This window comes from Chroicocephalus ridibundus, chromosome 3, assembly GCF_963924245.1.
Source record: "Chroicocephalus ridibundus chromosome 3, bChrRid1.1, whole genome shotgun sequence".
Classification (NCBI taxonomy): domain Eukaryota; kingdom Metazoa; phylum Chordata; class Aves; order Charadriiformes; family Laridae; genus Chroicocephalus; species Chroicocephalus ridibundus.
Window position 1 is genome coordinate 36,399,499 of NC_086286.1, and position 9,145 is coordinate 36,408,643.

General features: G+C 52.3%; 1 protein-coding gene across 2 annotated transcripts in view; it reads right to left on the minus strand.

Annotated features, from left to right (window-relative positions):
- The window catches only part of TMEM63B (transmembrane protein 63B), a 49,169-nt gene extending 40,026 nt beyond the window's left edge, over positions 1 to 9,143 (minus strand). For both annotated transcript variants that reach the window (XM_063328737.1, XM_063328735.1), the window contains exon 1: positions 8,985 to 9,143. The gene's annotated coding sequence lies outside the window, so the exon portion shown is untranslated. The remainder of the gene's footprint in view (positions 1 to 8,984) is intronic.
- Between the last annotated feature and the right edge of the window lie 2 nt (positions 9,144 to 9,145).

The window sequence follows — 9,145 nt, forward strand, 5'->3', positions numbered from 1 at the left end:
TACCATACCATGGTTTTAGACCTTTAATTCGCAAAGGTGTGTCCTTCTCCCCATACCCACCAGAGGAGAGCTGAGCCATGGCTGCTACTCCACAAGACTCTTCTGGAACAGCCCAGGCTGTTCCACCCTGTAGCACGCAACTCCCCAGAAGACACAAACACTTACCGGGGTTATTTCCTACAAACCAAAGCTCTGCTCCTATCAAATGGAACAAAGCTTGGGAGAAAACAAAGTAAAGGAAACATTGGGGTTCTTTTCCCCCTTCTCCCTTAAAGCACATCAAAGCATTTGTTTTCCCCTGACTCATAACCATAGTCAGGAGCTATCTACTAGCTTTGAAATTCCCCTCCTACCCCAGGCAATAATAAAACATGAAGATACGAGAGTGTGAGATTCCAGGAGCACTAGGCAGCAGGGATTTACAAGGGATACATCCTGTCAGGCACACTGGATCATTTTTATTTTTAACAGCATTACAGCGTTAGTGGGTGAAAGGGAAGTCGTGGATGTAGCAAGATTTTAGCGAGCCATCTGCTGCGGCATCTCACCCAGTCTCCCTCTCAAGGTTTCTTCATCGGGCTAAGGCAGAAACGTCACCTCATGGACTGAAAACGGGTGTAATGACCCTAAATAAACCAACAGCTATAAGTGACAGAGCACTGGACTGCAGGCTGGCAGGAACCAGAGGCAAGAGTGACATCTGGTTTCATTCATCATTTTCACTGACCAGGGTACCAAGTTTGGAGAGGTGGTAGGTGCTGGTTGCTCCCAAGTACCTGTTTGGCAAATAAGCTGGGTGCCACAAGGGAAGGGATGCTAGAAATCGCTCGGAGGTGGATGACGGGCTGGGGCAAGGAAAGGCAGGGAACAATTTCAGAGGCACATGCACGGAAAGTGGGCGTAGGTTTGTCAGGGCAACACCCTACATTATCTGGGTCCAGGCTAGTGCTTTCAACCATAATGTAGAGGAGTCTCAAGGAAAGGGCTTAGATACCAAGGCAGGAGGAACAAAGAAAGGGGGGCTTTGAAAGCCAGAGAAAAAGGGTTGTGCAGAGAAAGCGGTAACAGGTGAAGACAGGGATCTCCACCCATACAAGAGGAGAGGGGAGACCTGGCTGCATGGCTCTGAGGGTGACCGCAGCCCCAGCATCTCATGACGGGTTTTTCTTGCCAGTCATCTTGGCCTGGCATTTTTATCCTACCAAGCTAATGATACACAGTCATAAGATACATTATGCTTATGCAGGATAACTGAGTGCCACCTTAATCTTTTCCTTGATTAGATAAACAGATTGATCTCCTTATGTTTCTCACCATAAAGCTTTCTCTCCAGCCCTCAGATTATTTTGTAACTCTTTTCTGCATTCTCTTCAATTTTTCAGCATCCTTTTCTGAGCACTGACACTGGATTTAGACAGAGTATTTTAGTACCAGTCTCTCCAGCACCTCCTACAGCAGTAAAGTCTTATTCCTAGGGCTACTCACAGCTGCCTTTCCAGGTGTCAAACACTTCACATAACTGCCAGGCTTGAAGGTCATCTGGTGAGATTCTTTGCTTGAGGCACAGCTAGCTGCAACTCATCCATATCTACAGCCTTTTGGCTAATTTGTTCTAAAACAAACAAAAACACCCTACACAAAACACAAAAAACCCCCATAAAACCTCCCCTGAAGATAGCCTCCTCTTCTGCTTCACCATCCCAACCGATACTAAGGAAGACCATGAAGTCTGAACTCCCTCGTTACAGGTAAAGTGACTTCCTGCCCTGTGTTCATCACAACTACAGTCTTCTAGAAGTACACTGCTGCACATCCTTGAAGACCATGAAGTTCCCTCTTCCATCTTTTCTTCCTCAGGGTACGCAGTCCTAGTTCTTCGCATCCTTCCTCCCACACTGTATTTCTAAAGATCTTAATCACTTCTGTTGCTTTGCTGGATACTCTCTTGTTTGTGTGCATCCTTTTCCAAGGGTTGCGTCTACATCTGAGCCTGGTCCTTCAGCAATACCTCATCTGTGTTGTGGAAAGGACTAATTGCTTCCTGCACCTTAGAGGTGTCACTGCTCACACACAAGGCTTGCCTCATGTTGTTCTCTTCTCCAACACAGCACTAAGTCATCCTGCTCACAAACCCTGGTAATACCAACATTTTCCCCTGCCTTGCCCAGCCAGGGTCTCCTTATGAGAGGAACCCTTCTGAGTACAGCTTTTCAACTAGTTGTGGGTCCACCTGAGGGATGCTTCCTATCTCCCATCCCTTCAATGTTTGTTTATGAGGCTGACGCCTGGGTCAGTGACACAGACTGACTTAAGTCAAGCTCTATGACATCTATCGCCCCCGCTCAGCCAGTAGGCAAGCCATCCTTCCAGGCAAGGGTGTTGACCGACTTGATGTGGTACGTTCCAGACAAACGCATGCTGATGGATTTTTAATCAGCATATTCTCCCACCTCTTTAACAGGATAAATATTAACTGCTTAACTGTTTGTTCCAGTTTATTTAGACAGGCTGGTTGTAGTCCCATTCTTTCTCCCTGTATTTCAAGGGATCAGATCTTGAGATCTCCCTCCAACTAGATGTTCTCTAAGGTGGCTACTCACCATGCAAAAGTTGCCTTAGTCTATTCTTTAAGTACTTTCAGGGAAATTTCATAAGGCTTTGCCCACATCTAATTTACCTAACTAGTCTTGTCACCTGTTATGACTTGTACTTGGATTCACTTTTAAAAATTAACTTCTTTAAGTACCTTGTCACCCCTGACCTTCTTTGCAAGGTGAAGACAGAGTTCTTACTGTCACATTTTATTTGTTCCTCTTTTCCGCGCAGCCAGGCACCAATTCTTTTTTCTATCCAATAGCCGCATTGGCTCCTTCTGCCCTAGCTGGGAGTTCACACTGAGCTTCGCATCCACCGCAAATCCAGTTCCTTCCTCCCAGATTTATAACTTTGCAACTCATGCCAGCTCAGGCTGCCTTTTCTGTGTTGTGAATAATAGCAAGCCCCTGGGCAGCTACTGCAGTTCAGAAGACACACAATAATTCACAGCCAGGTTTATGCCTCAAGCGAAGATGAGAGCCCAGCAAAACCAAATCACCAACTTGCATACAGTCATCCTGGGGAAGATGTCAGCTTTACCAGCATCACCCAAGAGCCTCCAGAGTCCAATAGTTTCCACACAAAGGGAGACTAGACCACGTGCACAGGGAGTTGAAGGGTGAATCCCTTTTAAGATCTTCCTTGGCATCCCAAAGGCACTAAATTTTTGGCACAAGAGCCCAAGTATCCTAAGATCAGCTGCAGAGACCTCGCCAGCCTATGTCACTGCCAGGCTCTCTCTGACCTCAAAGCAGAAGACACCAGATGTTGATAATTACTTCAAGCAGGCCTGCTTCCATCTGAATTTCTTCTAAGTAAAAGATCATGCCAAGATTGTCTCACCACCTGGCCTTGAAGGGACCCGAGACAGCCTACTAAAGGTCCCTATTTAATTAGCAAAAGCAGGGCCAGGCCAACACACAACTCTCCAAAGAAGTTCCACTTAAGAGTAGCACCGTCCCTCTGACCCATGTCAGCAACACATCAGGAGACGGTGGAATGCTCTTAAGGGAGCCTGTCAGAGCTGCTCTTCCATGCAAGTCAACAGGAGAGAGTACATCTCCCCATGAACACCACTACATGGCCTCCTTGTTGGCATGACAGAGCCAGAAGTCACATCGCTGGTGGCAGCTGCCTGTCTGCAGCGCGATGGTCTGCACTGAGCCAGGAGAAGAGACCTGCACAGACCCAGCAGGAGCATCCCTAGAGGAAAGGGAAGGAGTACCAAAGCAAGCAACTGCTCCGCACACAATTACAGCGGTGCAGAGGGGACAAACACACCCAATGCAGGGACTCACAGTAGTAGCTCTGGGGACAGACAGTCCTTCTAGGAAGCCACAGGCAAAGGCTGTAGAGGAAAGACCCGCAGCAGCCACTCTTTCAGCCACAGAAAGGCAAAGATGTTCTTCAGCTTGCTGCTCAGAGGCAGCACAGTTGAGGTCGTTCAGGAAGTCAACTGCAGAACACACCAAAAACAGGCCGACATGAATCCTGCCCACAGCCGCTTTCTTCTGGTGCTGATGCAATGTGACACCTTTCAAACACACAGTCCCTTAAGAGATCCAGCTCCTTCCTTTAATGCAACAGCACAAACATCTTCCCAGATCAGGCCACACAAACGGGAATCTTCAAAACCTTGGTTTAAGCCAGACCTGTACTACCAACTGCCAATTTCTCTGGGGAAAACGGCATACATAAAACAAGACCTCTCTCTCTTCCCAGCACAATAACCATGTGGGCAGAAGCTGCTGGCATTGACAATTAGACCAAAGCACATAAAGTACAGGAAACCTTGCTCAAAAGAAGCAGTAGGCTATGCCAACAGGATCCCTATCTTGCCCATACAAGCTGTGTAGCCACTGTAAGAGCTTGGCCTAAGGACAGCACTGGGATACTGGGAAAGCATTGCCACTCCCCACCTGGCTTTACAAGGGATGGGGAGGAAGTCACTTGAAAGCAGAAAAGGGGGAATGACAAGCAAACAATACCAACATGCAAGAGCCATGGGGAGAACAGAAGTATTTCCAGGACTGCTCCGCAATCATGTGCGGGGAAAGCATAACGAGCATGCAAAGATAACCCCGCGAAGGGCAGGGAGTGCTGCATGGAGAAGCACAGAGGAAAATGCTCTGCAACTCACACTTAGCAAGAGAGTCTCGGGCTTCCTGCAGCTAATCTGTATTTGGAGCAGAGGGCAGACACCCAGCTCCATGCTGGAAGGACATGAAGCGAGAAGGCAGTGCCAACCGCAGGCCTGCAGGCTCAGAGAAAAGCCATTTCATACTGCAAGCCTTTGCTCTAGAAGCTTGGCACCAGCTTCACGAATCTCTGCCTCTCTCTCTGTTGCAGAGTGCGTACACACATGCATGTTTCTTATTCGTGCCTTGGGTTTTGCTTTTGTCCTTTTAACCAACTTTCTAGCCAAAGCATGAGGCCTGCCCCCGCCAACTCACTCCCCTGAGCGAGCCAGAGAACTGCCAACAGGACAAGGGCTGCAGGCAGAGAGGTGCCTCCTGAGAGGGCCACGCTCAAGGCAGCTCCTGCACACACCAACTCCCCATATGGCTGGTGAGATGAGGACTCCTTCCCAGCAAGAGCCTGAGCTGTACAGGGCATGGGGGAGAGGCTCAGGGCTGCAGTCTCAGGCAGCAGAAGCTCCCACGATGAAGGCAGAATTACCCTCAGAGAGGTCAGCTGCCCCACGCTGCAGTCCTTCAAAGCTAGAGCGTCAGGACCAGCAACACGCTTGTGAAGATCAAGGTGGCAGAGGAACATGGGGATCTCTCCCCTCTCTCCCTGCCTAGAAACCTGCATTTCAGTTTCCAGCTCACCCTGCAAGCAAGCTCCAAGCTCCCCATCCTCGTTTCCACTGGGAACGGCTGCAGCCAGGCCCCAAGCAGGACACCTGGTGCTGGAGGAACAGAGATGGCTGCAGGGCAGGGGTGAGAGCACCACCACAAGCATGGTTCCTCACCCCATGCTCATGCCAGCACCGACCTGCTTGGTAGCTGGGCTGTCTGGGCAGCGCTGGGATCACTGGTGGTCCCACGGAGCCCCAGGCTGTACCTCTGGACTTCCACTGCTGCTGCCATTGTGGGGTGGGCGTGAGCAGCAAGGCCCCTTTGCACAGCCTAAAGTACAGAGCCAAAGACCTCTCCTCATGGGTCAGGTCAGGAAAATCCTGCCAACACCTGAGTGGGCAAAGGAAAAAATAAATAAGAAAAATAGAAAAAAAAAGAGAGGACTCTCTGCAGTCCTTGTAGCTGTGATGGGTGAAAGCAGGCAGACCTATGCAAAGGCGTACGCTTCCCACCCCCTCAGCTCAGAGCCAGGCCCTGGGGAGTCAGGAGGAACAGGAGACAGCTCTACTGAGACCAGACAACACAGGCAAACCTTCCTCTGAATCATGCAGCATCCCAGAGGCCATGACCCATTGGAGGCTCTGCTGGTCCCCCCCACAATGCCTCCAGAGACATCAGGCAGGACCTGGGACCCTACAGAGCCAGTTCAGGGGGTAGCAAACCTGCCCCTCCACTTCAGGCTCCAAGCGGTGACTCCACCTCCTTGTTCGAGAGGCAGCATGGAGAACAGGCAGCAGGCTGGCACATCATCCGCTCGCCACAGGAGCTGCTGGCTGGGGGGGGTGGGGGGGTGGTACAGCTGCCAGCCAAGCTCTTGCTGGCAGGAAGGAGGTAGGGCAGGAGCAGCCCGAGGCACTGCCACCAAGGATTGCTCCCCCTCTTCTTGGTTCCCACCCCTTGGATAGCAGCTGCTAAATTAAAAAAGCCTTAACGGCGCTGTCATTCAAGGACATGGAGACAATCTCCATTTTCCAAGCATCCCCATCGTCTTGTCTCATCTCCGCACCACAAAACCCCCCAGGGAAGATCCAGCCCCAGCCTCCAGCAAGCCATATCATCCTTGCCTCCGTTACCCACTGCGGAGCTCTCAGATGCTTTGATATGCAAATCAGCCACAGGATCCATAACCAGCACCGTCTGCTATTAACAGTGCACGGAGTATCCTACGCCCAGGGCCTCCTCCCGCACAAAGCAGGCACCCCACAGCTGCGCAGGCTTCACGTCAGATGGTGCAGGTCTCGGCTGTGTTTCCTGGGAGCGGGAGGTGCCGCGCCTGCGGAGCCCTCCGGTCCCCTGCATACAACGTCACCCTGGCTACAAGGATGGGGACAGGGCACTTGCAGATAGGATGCAGGCTGGGGTTGCACCTCGGTATGGATGGGGAGGGTGGCAGAGGAGCCACTGGCAGGATGCTGCGGGGCTCCCCGTGACCTGAGGCACTCCAGCCACCCTGGGCTCAAGGAAAGAGTAATTAGCAACAGACAAAAAAAAAGCAGGCCGTCGGCACTGCCAGCTCTCAGGCTTTTATCACACATCTCACGCTACCTGGGATTTTCTCAAAGTCCTAGTTCCCAGAATGAAGCGATTTCATGAGGGTATTTTATTTTTCTATGTAAAAATTTGCCAACCCCTCCCTTCCCTGAGCAAGATTCTAGCCCATTTTATTGCTGAAGAAAACTAAAAAATATGACCCAGGATATTTTAAAAGTCCAGAAGGGAAAAAAAAAAAACAACTAAACAAAAAACAATAAACAAACAAGAAGCAAAGCCCTCGGTATTTTTCTTTTTTTGGCCCAATTCATTACTTTAGGACATTTCAGAATAGTTGCACCATGCTCCAGTCGAAGGGGAAAAAAATGGAGCATTACAAAGCCTCACGGCAGTGCCTTCTTGACAAGAAAACCGACACCCTCAGAAAATACAGCAGCTTCAGTTCCTTCCAAGGTTACCGAAGACAGGAACAGACAAAAATAGAGCAAACTTAGTGCAACAAAACACATTCATGAGCCAAAACAGAGTCTCTTCCCAACCCCCTCAAAGGCATCTTCTTTCATGTTTATCTTGCTCCTATGCTATTCAGGTGAAGACTGCAGAAGGGATTTTTCTCCTGGTGAAGATAGCGTATTCCTGCCACTAAAAGGCTACAGACAAAAAAGGCCTTTCCTAGGTAGATACCAGCTAATTACAGTCATTAGAAGCAACGTCCTTAATGCTCTGCTATTTCTGGTTTAAACGGAGTCCTCCTGGAGCCGGTTAGGAGAGGAGTGGTTGGCTTTCCACTCTCTCAGAAGCATTAAGAGAATAAAAGGCTATTAGGGACGGTACAGCACGGGTGCTTGGAGGGGAAGGGTACCGGTCCCCGCAAGGCACTTGTGAAGTCTTTGTCCCATGCCCGGGTGGGGCATCTGCAGGACCATCCAAGAGGCACCTGTGCTGTGCAACCCTTCAGTGGCTTTATGACCGCTGCTAACGGGATGCTCCTGCCGTGCAGCCCATGGCTTTCCGTATGTGCTTACTCCAGAGTATGGCATGATAGAGCGGGACACTTCCACAGTAACACACAAACACGGGGGACAGGGGCCCTTGTGGACTACGCACGACTAAATTAGCACACCCTGAGCACGCACTGCTCAGCCTCTTGCTTCCAACTCCTGCTATTGAGGGAAGGGCAAGGGAGGGAGGTGCCCAGAATCCCAAATTCCCCAAACACCTGGTCTCCATCCAGCTGAGAGCTATCAAACCTGCTACGGGCACCAGGCTGACTGCAGCCACGTCACAGATTTTTGGCATGATGCCTCCAGCAGGTAGCTACATACAGGCATCCAGGGCGCACTCCAGGACAAGAGGAAAAAAAACACACGGTTCGCCGATTTGGAGAGGCCGGCCACCAAGAGAAGAGCGGAAAGAGGCTGCTTGGCTGCAACGAGCATAGACACAAGCCCCATCTTTGCCGATTTCTCCAGGGTAGGCGAAAGCAGGGCGGTATCAGAAATTTCCCTGCTCTTCCCACCCTTGAAACATCCCTCCTGCCTGCCTGCCCCCCTCCCTCGCGGCGGTGCCCGGAGGAGGGCGGGGGGGGCTCTCCCAGCACCCGCACAAGCGGCCTCAGCACCTCCGACGGCGCCGGCAGGTGAGACGGCGGAGCCGCTCCCACCCGCTGGAAACGGGGTGCTTAGAAACGACCCCCAGGGTGCCGAAACCGCCTCGCCCACCCAGCGGCCGAGCCGAGGGACGGCGCACACTGGGCAGGGGGGCGAGAAGCCTCGCAGCCCCCAGCCGCCCCGCTCCTACCCCGCCTCGGAGGGCCAGCGGGGCGAGTCCCCCCGCCCCAAGATGGCAGGCGGCGCCCCCCGCCCCAGCCCACCCCCGCTATAGGGCTCCACACAACACCCGGTCCGGCCCGCTCCGCCCTCGGCAGGGCCTGAGGCGCGGCCATTGCCGCCCCCCCCCCACCCCCAAGCACCGAGTCTGCGGCTCCGGGCCCGCCCGGTCTGGAAGGAGCCGTCGCACCCCGCCGGTTCTGCTTACCCCGTGTCAGGCGCGGACTGGCTCCCACCCTTCCCTGGGCTGCCGCTCCACTTGGCCCTGCCGGGCCGGGCGCTGCGGTACCGGGCTGCGGTACGGCAGAGACAGCGGCAACCACCCGGCTGGGTTCGGCTGAGCTCGGCTGGGTTCGGCTGAGCTCGGCG